Here is a 14,431-nt window from a genome sequence, read left to right as displayed (position 1 = left end):
TCATCAACGACTGGTCTTTGTTTGATGACATTACCTTTTTATCGTGCCTGAACAGTATCAGGTCAGGCTCCCCTCGGGACCCTGTTCCTATGAAAATTCTAAAACTGTTGGACCTCGAGCCACGGAGAGTCCTAATGAGACTTTTGAATACATCTCTTATAGAGTCTACGGTGGCACAGGAGTGGAAGCATGCCATGGTCGTTCCCTTGTTGAAAAAGACCGGCGCGGACATCACGAACTTAGCCAATTTTAGGCCCATATCCCTGCATGTTCTAAAATTTTAGAACGACATGTGAACACCCAGCTTAATTCGTTTGTCGAAAATGTGGGATATCTTCATACGTCCCAATCCGGGTTTCACGCCCATTATTCCACAGAATCCGCACTCCTCGGGGTGACGGAGAGGCTTCAGCACGGTATCGATCGCGGGGAGACCTTTGCACTCATCCTTTTGGATTTGAGTGCAGCGTTCGATTACATGTCTCATTCCATCCTTCTTGACTCTCTCCGCTCCCTTGGTGTTGCTGGATCTGCGCTGGCCTGGATTGCCTCCTTCTTAGGCGGACGCACCTTCCAGGTGTTTTCCACAGAAGCTGAATCTGCTGTCTACTCATCAGCATACGGCGTCCCCCAGGGGTCGATTCTCAGCCCTTTGCTGTTTAATATCTATATCAGACCCCTTGCTACCATCGTGGAGGACGCCGGCTTGACAATCTAGTCGCATGCTGACGACACGCAGATTGTGCTCTCTCTCTCTCTAGCAGTGAGGGCCATGAGGTCTCTGCCTTGAAGTCTGGCCTATCACGCGTTGCTGCTTGGATGCACGACCATCTGCTCAAGCTCAACGGTGATAAGACCGAGGTTGTTATTTTTGACAAGAATAAAGATCTGTGGGGCCCTCGACATTGGCCCTGTGATATGGGTCCTCTATCGAATCCAGCCCCCGTAGCCCGCAACCTCTGTTTCCTCATCGACGATAAGCTCTCTATGAGACAGCAGGTAACAAAGGTCGCTGCAATCTGTTTCTCCACCTTAAGATGGTTGCAGAAGATCTTATGGATGCTACCATGCTCTACTCGGAGAACTGTCGTCCAGGCTCTTGTGATCTCCCGCATCGACTACGGGAATGTGCTTTATCTTGGGGCCGATAAGGACACAATAAACAAGCTTCAGGTGGTGCAAAACTCGTCAGCTCGCTTACTGTGCAATGTACCCCGGAGATCTTCCGCAGCTAAGGGTCTGCGTGACCTTCATTGGCTTAAGGTCCCGAACCGTGTACAATTTAAAACCTTATGCCTTCTTTTTAAAATTCGGCAGGGCTCTGCCCCTAAATACCTGCAGAACCTGGTTCAAGTCTATAAGCCTGGTCGTACTTTAAGATCTTTCACCAGTGGCAATTTCTTGGTCCCCAGAATTAATTTGGCCAAAATGGGCGGCCGCTCGTTTTCCTATCTTGGTCCAAAGATGTGGAATGCTCTTCCGCCGGCTCTGAAAGCCGAGACTGATCTCCTCTTTTTCCGAAAAAAACTGAAGACTCTTTTGTTTAATTGATCCTTCTGCACTGTCTGTTCTGTTTGGGCTTTTGCTTGCTTTCTTTCTCTTGTCTATCCCTGGCGCCGGGAAACCCATTGAGGGTAGCTGCGCGCAATACAAGTTTAGATAAATAAAAAAAATAAAAAAATAGGGAAGCTCCACTGAAAGTGACTGTAGGTCACTCATGTGAGCTAACAATCACAATGAAGAAGCCAGTTTTCGGAGTCAAGAGACAGTGAACAATTATGAATATAGTAAAAGGGTGTAGACACAAAAAATGCCATGATCAGTCCCACAGGGTATCCCATGCGGTTTGGGAGTAAACATTGCAATAAACTGCATCACAACTGGTGATTTAAACAAGGGCAGTTGGTCCGGCAACATACAAGGACCACAGGCCTGACCAAAAACCTGTTACAGTGTTCACTTTAAGGTCTTGAAACAAAACAAACAAAAGGACTTCCTATGGTTTCACTTGTATGGGGTCAGTATCCCAGGCACAGCATCAGATTACAGATTTGAAAAGCAAGGTGTAACACTTTTGGAAGATCAGTAAGACCCAATTCTCAGATGTGGTGGATGGCCAGCTTGGAAGGAAATTACTGAATGATGTCTCCCACCAGTCTGGTGTGAGCCCTGAGATAAACTAAAGTTGTTTGGCAACTGCTGTAGCAGGGTAAAAGGAGTTAGGGCTCTGTGCAAGCTGGCCTGCACGATGTCTGCTTGCACTGCACGATGTCTGCTTGCACTGCATTCAAGGCCCCGAAAGGACTGGTGTGTTTGCTACATAATTGGCTGACAAGATACTCATTGCCTACAGGCTAACCCCTGCATGAAAGCCTTAAACTTGCAGAAGTGATGGGGAAAATGCTTTGCTGGAGCCAATAAATCCAAGGAACGTTTTGTGGCACTACTATTTTTAAACCATTTGAGCTCAGAGTCCACCTTCTCTGAAAATAAATGTTAAAAAATTTAAAAAATAAAAAGGCGTGGCCCTTTAAAGACCATGTCCATCAGTGATACTTGCACACTGCCAGAAAATCCAGTTGACCTCTTCCCAGTGTGTCTGCAGAGCACAACACGTGCCAATTGCTCTGTGTGGCAACATATTTTGTATGCATAAACTGTGTGGGTGACATATTGCGATGCATCCTGCCCTTCATGGACTGTCAGACCTGGAAATACTTAGGGCTTCTCTGGCTCAGCCAGGCAGATCGTGCTGGACATGTCCCAATAAGCATGCATATAGCAGTCCAACCAACAGATTGAGTTTATGGACTGCATTGCCTGGCTAGCAGAAAAAAAACATTTGCTTGTCCAAACCATTCGTCCTTCTCAGGAAGGACTGGTTAGAAATGAACTAAGATTAACCGTAGTGGTTGAAGCTTGCGCAATGAAACTTTTCAGAGTAGGGTGCTCGGAGAGAAAATCTGGATCACCAGGAGCTAGCCTGAGTCCCTAGACCACTTGTCAAGTAATGGGCAGACAAGAACATGATTTCGACCAAGAGAATGGTGTCTCTGCTGATAGTTGCATGGCAGTAGAGGCACAGGGTTAAATTGAAGTTGCATAACAACTGCGTGCCCTTTTGTGATTTTGTCGCACAACATCAGTACATCAGTTGAGTTAGGGTTGATGTCAGTTCAGAGTCCAACATTGGAGTCAGCCTTGGGTCATCAAGCTGCACCAGTGGAGTGGTTATCTGCAACAGGAACCAGTATGGATCTTGGGGCCTAGTATGGAAGTCAGTACTGCAATCAGTAATGACCTATTAATGTGTCCCATGGTTACAGATTGCGTCAAGAGAGGGCCTGCCACTGGTAATCCGATGGAAGGCCCCAGCAGTTCTGTGGGGCCCATTGGTGTATGAGACAGAGCGAGAAGCATACTAAAGATTTCCAGCATGTCCTCCTTAAAATGCTCCATTTGCTAGGGGACCGTCAATGGCCCGGGGAACTCGAAGTATGTAGGTACCAGCTGAGGAATTGGTTCTGTGGCTGGGTACCTGGAGGGTGCGAGACTCAATTCTTGATGCGCTTGCACTTTTTCTTTGAAACCATGGGGCCAAGCCCTGCTTTCCTTTTTTGTGCTTGCGTTTGGACCATGCAAAAGAAACAATTGATGGACAGAATACTGGACAATGCAAACATTCACCCCCCAGTCACAAGGATCTGTGTTAAATCTATCATTCTTTTGCTCAAAACACCACCCCAGTTTGGACCCATCCATATGCAAATCAGTCTTGACCCTGTTCCTTGTGGGAACAGTCCAGCCCGAACTGCCAAGGCAGGTCCTCCCTGGACCGGAAACAAGCATCCTGGGACCGGTTTCAGGGCATCACCCATCATCAGCCAGGCTAGCTTGAATCCAGTGGTGTAGTGAGCACGGGACCCACGTCTGGGTTGATGAGGGCTGAAAGCCCGAAACCGGTCCTAGGATGCTTGTTTCCAGTCCAGAGAGGATCTGGCCTGGCAGTTCGGGCTGGACTGTTGCCATTGGGCATATGGTAAAGACTGATTTACATATGGCTGGGTCAAAACTGGAATGGCATGGGAGCAAAAAAACGATGGCTTTAGGCCCAGATCTCTGTACATTGTTTTGCATTCTGTCCATCAATCGTTCTTTTTGCATTTGTTATTTTTGCGTTTGGACTCATACATCGACTTACCAGAAGATTCTGAGAAGGAAGTGGGCAGTTACAGGAACATGCCTCAGGACCAGTAACAGGTACACAACTTGGAAGGGGAGCAGGGCCTTTGTGAACACTACGACTTGTTATGTTTGGAGATGTACAACTCCCCTACCCCGCCTCAATCACATTTTGGTGCATTAGAGCACATTGGTCACATGACTTAAGAGTTGTGGCCAGAGCCCAGGCACCAAATGCACAAATCGTGCACATCCAAGCACAAGACTGTTTCCTTCAGTCTCAGTACGGCTTATATCCTATACTCTGTTGTTTTTGGTTGGGTTCATTGTTCCCTGGAACACTGAAGATTATTTCTTAATTCGTCGGAAGGCTGACAAAAATGGGAGCAGTGCTTATGATCTGTGATTACAAGTATCCATCTGAAAAAAGAGTAATGATGGATGGGGGGGGGGGTTTGAGCTGAAGGAAAGGTTGTGGTGGTAAAAGAAATCCAAGGTTTCAGCAAAAGATTTCTTGAGTATGGTGTGCCAAACCGGTCTCAGTTCTACATCAAACACACAGTCAGTGCCATTCAGGGGAGAGGAGTTGGCCTCATGGCTAGGGCTGTCGACCTCGAATCTGGGGAACTGGGATCGAGTCTCGGCAATGCCGATGAACATCCTGTGAATCTGGGCAAATCACTTAATCTCCCTGTGTCTAACAAAAATGAATGTGTTCTCATTTAATGCAACTGGTGCTATGTAAAGCGCTTGGATACCCGATTCGGGTCAAGTTTGTACTTTGTAAACATCTGTAAAATAAAATAAAATAAAAAATCATAGCCACTGCACAGAAATGCATACAAACAGCACTTACAGCCCTGGCACTCCCTGGAGGATTTTAAAAGAAGCAATTGTTTGATGCTTCCCTTGGAAAAATCTATCAAAGGTGCCCCTTAATTTCACCTTCTGTTTGCACTAGACGTTAACAATGTGAATGTCAATAACACAGTACTGACAGGATGACTACATAGAACCCCCTGCCAATCCACACATCTGGAGTATAAGCCTTGGATAGTGCATCTAGACTAATATGCCTTAGCCCTAACTGTATAAGGGCAATCTGCAACTTTAGGAAGAGGATCCAAGAAAGGATGTAGTAGATGACCAAACGTGCAGCGGAGGACTATGGCACTTCCATTTCGGATTCTGGAAAACCTTATGCAAGTATTAGCATATTCAAGAAATTAAAAGGAATTGGTCTACAACAAGAGCCCTTTTTCCAGACCATACAAGATTATTTTCGCATCACAAGAATGACTTGGAATACATTGTTAGCAACCGTTTGTCAAAACAAAGAACAAGTAAAAGGAACAGTGTTATCTCAAGAAAACACTATATAGTATAGAATACCACAAAAAAGAGAGATAGACCATGCTCATTTAGGGTGCATAGAACAGCTAAAAGGAAAGCAGTCTACTATGGGGCAGTTAGCCCCAACTTTAAACCATGGCTCAAAAGTCATTGGAGTCTGTAACGGTATCATAATATTTAAATCTCAAGCTAACTGGCGTCTTGCAACAAGAGTGGATGTTGTACAGTTAAAGGAGCCTATTAGTATGACCTAACAACTTGTCGGCAAAACAAATATGCTTTGGCTAAAATTCCACATACTCCATTTGTTAAATAATTCCATTACACTTCCTAGCCATCAGAACTGGTCAGACAACATACATTGAGCAAGTCATGCTCTCAAATAAATTATCTTCAACGAACAGAGAGAAGCCACTTTTTTGTACTATTGCCAAGAGGTGTGCTCCCTGCTTACACAAAAGCTTTACTCTGATGACCACCAGGATATGACCTCAGAAATCAGGCACCCAATTCCATGACTGATGGTGGTACATAGAACAGGGCACCAGTGCCTGAAGGTTACATTAGCTAGAAGCAGAAGCAGGTGAAGGTATTTTGTTAGAAAAACATAAGCTTCTGGGCCTCCTGAGAGGCACTAAAATCATTAATCATTTCAGCCCACAGGCTCTTCCTGCATTTATCAACTTTAGTGAAAAAACATATTAGAACAATTCATTGCAATACCCTGAATGGATGAGCTTTCCCATTTTAAAATAAAAAGATTGTGATAAATAGGTAGAACAGCAGGTTATGAAGAGAATGCTTTATTAGGGCCGCCATGTGATGATCTTGACATGGCAGCAGTTGATATCCTCTGACAACCTGGAATCCCAACACAAGAAAAAACATGGAACACAGAAACTGATTCTCCACGACTGCCCCATCTGAAACTGAAAAGGAGTTTTGCTGCTGCTTTCTTATACAGTAGTGTGATGCACCCGCACCATATCTTACGGCGTCTTCTATATCAATCTTTGACTATACTGCCAGTTCCATAGAACCGTCAATTAATCTTTTGACTCTTTTGACCAGCCCATTACACTAAGGATTATACTAAGTAGTCCAAATAAGTTTCACACCAAATCTCTCCAGAAAACAGGAGCGTTTGACTTGAAGTTAACGGAGTAGCATTGTCAAGCTAGATAAGAGGGAAAGCCTTTCCTGCTGAGGATATTTTTGAACAACCGAATTGTAAATTGAGTAGTAGCAGATCTCAAAGTCACACTTCCTTCCACCTTGAAAGTATGTCCACCACGACTAACGCATATCAAGACAAACTCTCTCCCAAAGTGTGCCTGACTCATCAGTACCCTGGGAACAGCATTGCTTCCTTCCACTACGTTCAGTCATTTTTGTATTCTTTCCATTCCACAAAATCAACCACCCACTCTTTATTTTTTATGTCTTGCAACCTCTTTTTTGTTAACATTCGTCCAAGATGACCCTCATGAGCAAGACCAATTAATTTATTTCGGACCCCTTGGGGTGGGACAAATTTATCACCCCTCATAATTACAAACTCTTCACACATCAACTCATCTATAACATTGAAAAGTGGACTGGGAGCACCAGAAGACAACTCCTAATTAACAAGTCCATCCCCATTATCAGAACTGTCTTTTACCCTTAGCATAGCTCTTTCCCATTCTTCCTTTAACACCACACCATCCAAACCTTCCAGAACATTGCTTTCACTTGCTACTACTTCTTCAGTTTCTATCACATAACTCTTCTCACTGACACCAGGTAACTGGGATAAGCAATGTGCCACTCCTTCTCCAGCCTGCAACATATTCAACAGAATGGGAGAAACTCTGCAGCCTAGCATCCATCCCAGCAAGCTTATCGGAGCCAGTCTGTTTTAAAAAATTTGTGCTCCACTATATACCTTTCAAAGTGAAATATTTTGTCTTAAAAGAAGACAAGCCTCTGCTCCCCAAATAGGTTTGTCATAAGCCTTTGTAACACACTGAACTGGAGGGTGACTTCAGTGGTAAAGAACACAATCTACACTCTAGAATCATTGTGCAATCTTATTTGATTATAAGCACTGCTCAAGTCTAATATTGAAAACAATCAATCTTTTAACAATAACACCATTTAGTCAATGTTGGGCAGAGGAAACATTTTTGGGACATTTTTATTTAAGCCATGTACATCTATGCAAAACCTTAAATTCCCATCAGCTTCTTAGTGACAGCCACTGAGCGGAGCCATTCTGTTGTATCTACAGGCTCAATAAATCAATGTTCTACCATCTGCCTCAATAGCTTTACCTCTTTCCTAAAAAGGATATGTAACCCCGCCTTTAGAACAAAATTATGTATGTAATCCTTTTTTGCGCATTACTCAATAGTTCCTTTATGTTAGTGTTGTCAAAAACCATGACCTAGCCTGATGCCCTTAGATGCAGAATAATATGCAAATCATATTGGTGTAACCATACCAATATCTGTACACTACTCACCAAGTGCACTTCACCTTTAACTTTTCTGTCTCAGAATGTGCTGTCTGTTGATATGTATCCTATGACACACATAAGATAAAAGGTATTCTACACAGTTTCAAGGTTAAAACAAGCACTTGCAATGCAATCGGTCTCACCCTTGGAACCCTTTATGTATTTAGCCGTGCAGATGTTCCTGGGTGCCGCAACATCTACTGTTCTTCGACATGGAAGCATTGATATTAATAGCACTGCTTTGACAAGTACAATTATGGTCATTTGTGTGTACAATGAGAGTGGTTGCTAAATATGTACCAAAGCACCTGAGCTACCACTGATTTTACTTTGAATATTGCAATTCTTCCTTTTCTTGCCGCATGAATTGCTCACCCCTGCCGCATAAAGCGTTGTAAGCAGCCAGTCAAACCAATCCATTCATTACAATTTCACAGAAATAGAAGGGGAAAAGGTTTTTTGATGAGATAAAATTCTCTTGTTATTATTGTTTTAAATATTTCTTAAAGTTATGATTGAGAAGTGCAACCATTTGTTAACACTGCCGCCTTAAAATTGATTTGCCCGAGAACGCTGAAAGATGGCACAACATGTCAGAGGCTCGGAAAGGCTTGCTAAGCTGAGGCAGAGTTAATTTAAGAGGCAAGTTCCACTCACTGAAACGGTCCGGTCTGGGGCTTCACATGAAGCGTGACTTTGGCAGCGTTATCATTAGTCACCGTATTGATACTTAATAATATATATATATATATATATATATATATATATATATATATATATATATATCGTGTTGCATATATATATATATATATATATATATATATATAATATTTAAGCAAAAGAAGATCCAAACCTATTTGGAAACATCTTGGACCAAAAAAAAATATATATATTTTTATGAATGCTAGGTTTGGTATCTTTCCAGGCTCATGTTATTTGGCACCATGGAAAAGACCTGAAGAATTCGGGGCGTGTACGATTTGTAAATCTGGTCAAGAAAACATCATACACCTAATGTGTCTTTGCCCGAACCTGGAAGTCGAAAGAAAAGCGGTACTTAAGAAACTATTTAATGAACGTAGTATAAGGACCTGTAGAAAGGCTCTTATGGCAAGCTTCGATCCCGAAGACCTAACAATTAACTCAGCATTTGTGAAATTTCTTATATTAGCCAAGAAAAAGTTGGACGCTTGTGTTTGATTTTGTGTAACTACTCTCAAGTTGCTTAATGGAATAATTTTATGGGTCAGAGTACTTTTTATTGTTTTATGAGAAGTATTTGTATATAAGCAATACATCAATATTTAAGTAGTGTATACATTTTTTATCCAAATTTTGTAAGATTTTAATTAATCAAACAAATAAATAAACATGAAACATAGTGTTGCATATAGATGCGTTGTGCTGTGATTGACAAGCCACTAAAATGTCACCAGAAGCTCCAGGGTTGTGCTAACACCTTCATAACATTCTTCTTAATCGATACAACAGTAAAAGGACCAATAAAGGTGCTTCTACCTTTCAAGGTATGCCTAGGATTTTTTATCCAAACCCTGTCATCAACATTCCATTTTTTGTTCTTCACACACTTCTTGGTGTCATAGCCCAACTTGTTTTTTCGTTGATACTCTAATATTCTCGAGCATCTAGCTTCTTCAGGTAATCTTGCATCAACACACACAGGATTTAATTTTGATACAGCTTTTCTACCTCTTAAAGCTTCAAAAGGAGAAATCTTTGTGATGGCATTCGGTGTAGTACGGCGCGCCCACCACGTGTCTCTCAACACACAGCTAAAGGAAACTCTACTCTCAAGAGCACGTTGGGCACAATCTTTGACAATTCGATTCATTCTCTCAGTCATACCATTTGCTTGAGGTGCGTATAATGCTGTCTTCTGATGAATAATGTTGTGTTCACTGAGAAATTCACTCATCTCTTGAGATGCAAACTGCACCCCATTATCAGTGATTAAGAATTTAGGTACACCTTCAGAAGCAAACACATCTTTGAGAAAGTCAAAGACAGTCCTCGTGTTTACAGTGGAAACACACTTTGTTACCACCCACTTTGATGTATAGTCAACTAGCAAAATTACAAACCGCTCACAAGAAGGTAATAATTCAAAAGGTCCCATTATGTCCATTCCTAATTTTGTCCATACAAGCTCAGGAACCTCAACAGGAGATAACGGTGCACAACTAACTGCATGTGATTTATCGCTAGACGCACACAACACACATTCCTTTATAGCTTCATCAGGCCGGCACCGTGTTGCAGTGCAGTGCAGTATATCATTGTGAGGCGTGGGCAGGCACTAGGTGATCTTCTCAAAGATTTGCACGTCCTCCCATTCTGTCTCAGCACGTCTCCAACAAGACGACATCAACATGTCAGCAGCTGGACGGGCCAAGCTCCAACACTGGCTTCCACTGGATGGATTTTCCATGGGTGGGCAACAGGCCCCTAGGGCAGTAAGGCCGATCAAGGACCGTAAATGGGACCTGCGGACGTTAGTCTTCCAAAGGAGGAGGTGGTTTCAGTCAGAGTCTGAGCAGGTAAGCTTCAACTCTCCTCTCACTGCTGGATGTCACATTGCTGCCAGGGATGGACAGTTTCTGAGAGTAGGCAATTTGGAGAGGCCAGCGACGGTCAATAGTCCCCAAAAGATTTTGATTCATGTTGCTAGCCAGCAAGGATGATTACAATGATCCCCACACACACACACACACACTAACCACACAAATCATTTTGAGGCAAGCCAATGGCATCAAGCAAGTTTGCCATAAGCGGAGTTTCCATGCGATTGCATGATGGACAGTCCTGGAACACTTGGAGAAGGCAAGGAAGACAAAGATCCTGGAAAAATCAAGAGGCATAACCATGCTATTAAGGTACAGACAGCAATACACCCAAAAATAGCACACACAGCAATTATTAAGCTAACTTGCCTACTTACTCACACGCAAATGGGGGAAATATCAAGTATTCGTGCAAAAAAAAAAAAAAGCCACACCTGGCACCTCTGGGCTAACTTGGTGGCCTTGCAATCACATGTTTTAAAGTTGAAATCCCAGGTGCTGCTGGAAGATTTGGTTCTTTCACTATATGTTTGGTGTGACTACTGTTCACATGCAGTAAAGAAGGTTAATTGTAATCCTTATCTCTGTGTCCCTAATAGTACTGTAACTTGTATTTGGAAACGGTTACATCTTAGTGTCACTATAGTTGGAGCCAGGAATGGGATGCTAGATTCCAGCATGTGCTGGTCATCTCACAAAGCACCAAATACTTCTACTAACAGCGGGTAAACACTACTCAGTGTATTAGCCATGTGGCAGGAAAAGATGTTTCTGTTTGACGGGTGGGTATGCACGCATGAAGGAAGAAATTTCCAGCCCATACAGAATCGGTCGTTGTTGCACAATAGTTTCAGAGCTAAGTTTTAAGAGCATTTAAACATCTACATGTTCATCCTCATCACTAAAGTCATGGGCAGCAACATATTGTTCCAAACATTAGAACAATGTGAGATGTAGGATTTTAATTAAAGCTAACAGGAGATTTCAGACAAAAGCTACTGGTAGACCAAACTCCCAAACTATAGGGCATGTTTGAGATAGCATAAAATATCAAGAAGTCTCAAGGGTGTATCAAGAGATTAGAAGCAGTGAGGAGACCGCGTGATGAAAGCTGACATTGTGTCACAAGGTGAACCATGTGAGTTGGCAGATATGGCCATCCCACTTTCCAAGTGGGAATTCCACCCACCCCCTAATCTTGAAGGTGTACACTGTGAATGCACCAGACCAATTAAGGCATCATTTCTAACAGTATTTATGCTACTTTCAACAATTGAGGAGAACAGGGAACAGAGAACAGAGAATGACAATGGCTATTCTGTTCAAGGAAAGGTCCATGCACAGTGATGAGTAGCCCAGTACTTAATTTGAAAAAAAATTAAGTGCCTGGAGCCTTATTGGAAGGCCACTGCAGTTTGTACCACCCACTGCCCTGTCCAGCGCTGCCAATGACAGTAGTAACATGACACCTAACTATCCCACTCCTACAAGTGCGACAATGCAGACTATTTTAGGCAAGGAAAAGGGAATGATGAATGAGGAGGCAGTGGCCCAGGCTCCCTTGAAGCTATACAACTCACTATAAAGAGAAGGACTAAATAAAGCAAACAAATGAACTCAGATCAAAATCGTAAACTCTATTATTGCTCCCTATTCTCACTATGAGCTATTTATAACTCGTATAACCAGAGGCAGAGCAAAAGGGAAAAGAGTTAATTTTGTTAATACTGCCCTCACACACTTTGCAGTGTCGTGCTTCATCATAGGGCCGCATCTGACATCCAGGTGGAGACCAACACACTGGACGGAGCACAATAAACTTTTTTAAAAATATATAGTGGTGAGGGAAGAAAGTGTATGACAAAAAAAAGAAGAAGAGAAAAGGGAAAATGCTCCCTCAAGAAGGGATTGTAAAGTGCAAGCAAGTGCAAGTAAAACTATCTCAGAGGGTACAAAAAGTTACCTTTATTCTTGGTTCCCCTCGACAGAGTTAAAACATCAAAATTAAGATATACAGGTGAGATCAGTGCCCCCATATCCCAGCTGCAGGAACCAGCATGTTTCGGCCTTTTTAAAAATGCCCGCAAGGGTCACGGCAGCCTTCATCATGGTATAGATCCCTTCAATTAACGTGGTCTTACCCCTCACTGAGGTCCTGCAAAAATGAAAACAGGAAAGTCTCCAGTTTGCCTTTTAAGCATTACATAGAGGACACAATTTACTGTAAAGAGAAACAGAAAAGGAAATGTTGTACTCATATGCCTCACTTTTCCTTCTCCCTCAAGATTAGCACCTTTCATCAACTTCCTTGCATTATATCAAATGATATAAAAAGTGTTTATCAGTGATATATATTAAAAGGTGGACATCACCACCAAACTAGTCTTCATACGGCACTTACACACCCGTGGGGTTAAAAGACAAGACAACACGTAGCCCAAAGGGTACTAATAGCACCAATCTTTATAATTTGATGTCAGCCAATTTTAATCTTGAAACTATGCCTGATGTCAAGGATCACCATAAGCGTATGCTACCCCCTTTCATAAGGGGTTCATCTCTGGCACAGTTGTGCCTATTCATAGATAATATTCTGTCAGTTGGGGCCATCTTTTTCTATTTGTGGTATACAAACAGCCATGGTTGACATACTAAGATCATGACTGCCCTTCGTTAAGTGATCCCTGGGCATCTTGGCCATAATGTTGTCCAGCCTTGGGACAATGATGGCTCTGGTCTAATGGTGGCCATTATTGGCATATAACAGGCACCCATGGTGTTACGGTCGGCATCCACAGCCTACAATTGAAATACCTGTACATTTTACGCAGAATCTATCCATATGAAGTATTTGTACATGATGAAAATGATAGATTATTCTGGAGGACTGTGTATTTCCTAAATATGAAAACTGATATTTTGAAGGCAAAAATTACATTTTTACAGTAAAGAGTTTTCTTCTGAACACTTGAATTTGTTTTTCCACAATGGAAGGTGGTATTTACTAGAAAAGAATATATAATTTCAGAAATTGATATGCTGATGAAGACAAAAGGTTGCAATTCTAAAACACATTTAAAGTTGATACTTCAACCATATTTAGAGCTCCCGTTTTTTAGGTATTTATAGTTTTGTCATTTCCGTCTGCATTTATCCATATTTAATTTTAGGTATTGTGAAAAAATGAAGCTGAAATGTGTATATTTCTGCATTTATTTAACCAGTTAATGTACACTTGTGCCTGAATGCCTGACAGGTTTCAATGATATATATGCACACTCAGATGATAACATATGCACTTATAAGAAAACATGCACATTTTAGTATCATGGTTGTGCAAATCTACTGCTGTTTAAGGCTCTTTACTTAAATTCCTTTATTATTGTAATCCCCTTACCTCTCAATCTGCACAGCTTTTGACCTTGTAGTCATGACTGATCACATTCAGTTCATTTAAAAACAACCCAATTTCAATTTTTATCCACATTTAAAAGTAAATACAGACAGGAAAATAAATGGTTTTCGGTCTGTATTCATCTGTAAAAAAATCAGTAAAAAGGGAAAACAGGGAGCCTTAACCATAATCCAAGCTAAGCCGAGAAGACTTACTGTAATGGGTTATGTCCTTTGTGCCAGAGGGCATGTGATGCTTTGGCTGGTATTTGATTAGTCAGGTTGAGGCATTGATCAGTGTGTTCCTGACATTTCTGCTGTTATTGTAGCCTGAAATGGGAGGGTGTTGACTATTGATAATTCTGCTTAGGATGTGCATGGAGTAGTTAACATATCTGGTCACTATTTTGCAGTGATAAAG

The 14,431-nt window shown here is 42.0% G+C and overlaps 1 protein-coding gene across 3 annotated transcripts in view; it reads right to left on the bottom strand.

Moving 5' to 3' along the window:
- Nucleotides 1-14,431, bottom strand: part of ZNF319 (zinc finger protein 319) — a 49,420-nt gene that overhangs the window by 16,905 nt on the left and 18,084 nt on the right. The window contains exon 2 of one of the 3 annotated variants that reach the window (XM_078671418.1): nucleotides 12,581-12,772. The exons of the other annotated variants lie outside the window; for them this stretch is intronic. The gene's annotated coding sequence lies outside the window, so the exon portion shown is untranslated. The remainder of the gene's footprint in view (nucleotides 1-12,580; nucleotides 12,773-14,431) is intronic. 3 annotated transcript variants of the gene reach the window in all.

This window comes from Lissotriton helveticus, chromosome 12, assembly GCF_964261635.1.
Source record: "Lissotriton helveticus chromosome 12, aLisHel1.1, whole genome shotgun sequence".
Classification (NCBI taxonomy): Eukaryota; Metazoa; Chordata; class Amphibia; order Caudata; family Salamandridae; genus Lissotriton; species Lissotriton helveticus.
The sequence above is the reverse complement of the archived record's forward strand: the minus strand, read 5'-3'. Positions and strand labels throughout refer to the sequence as shown.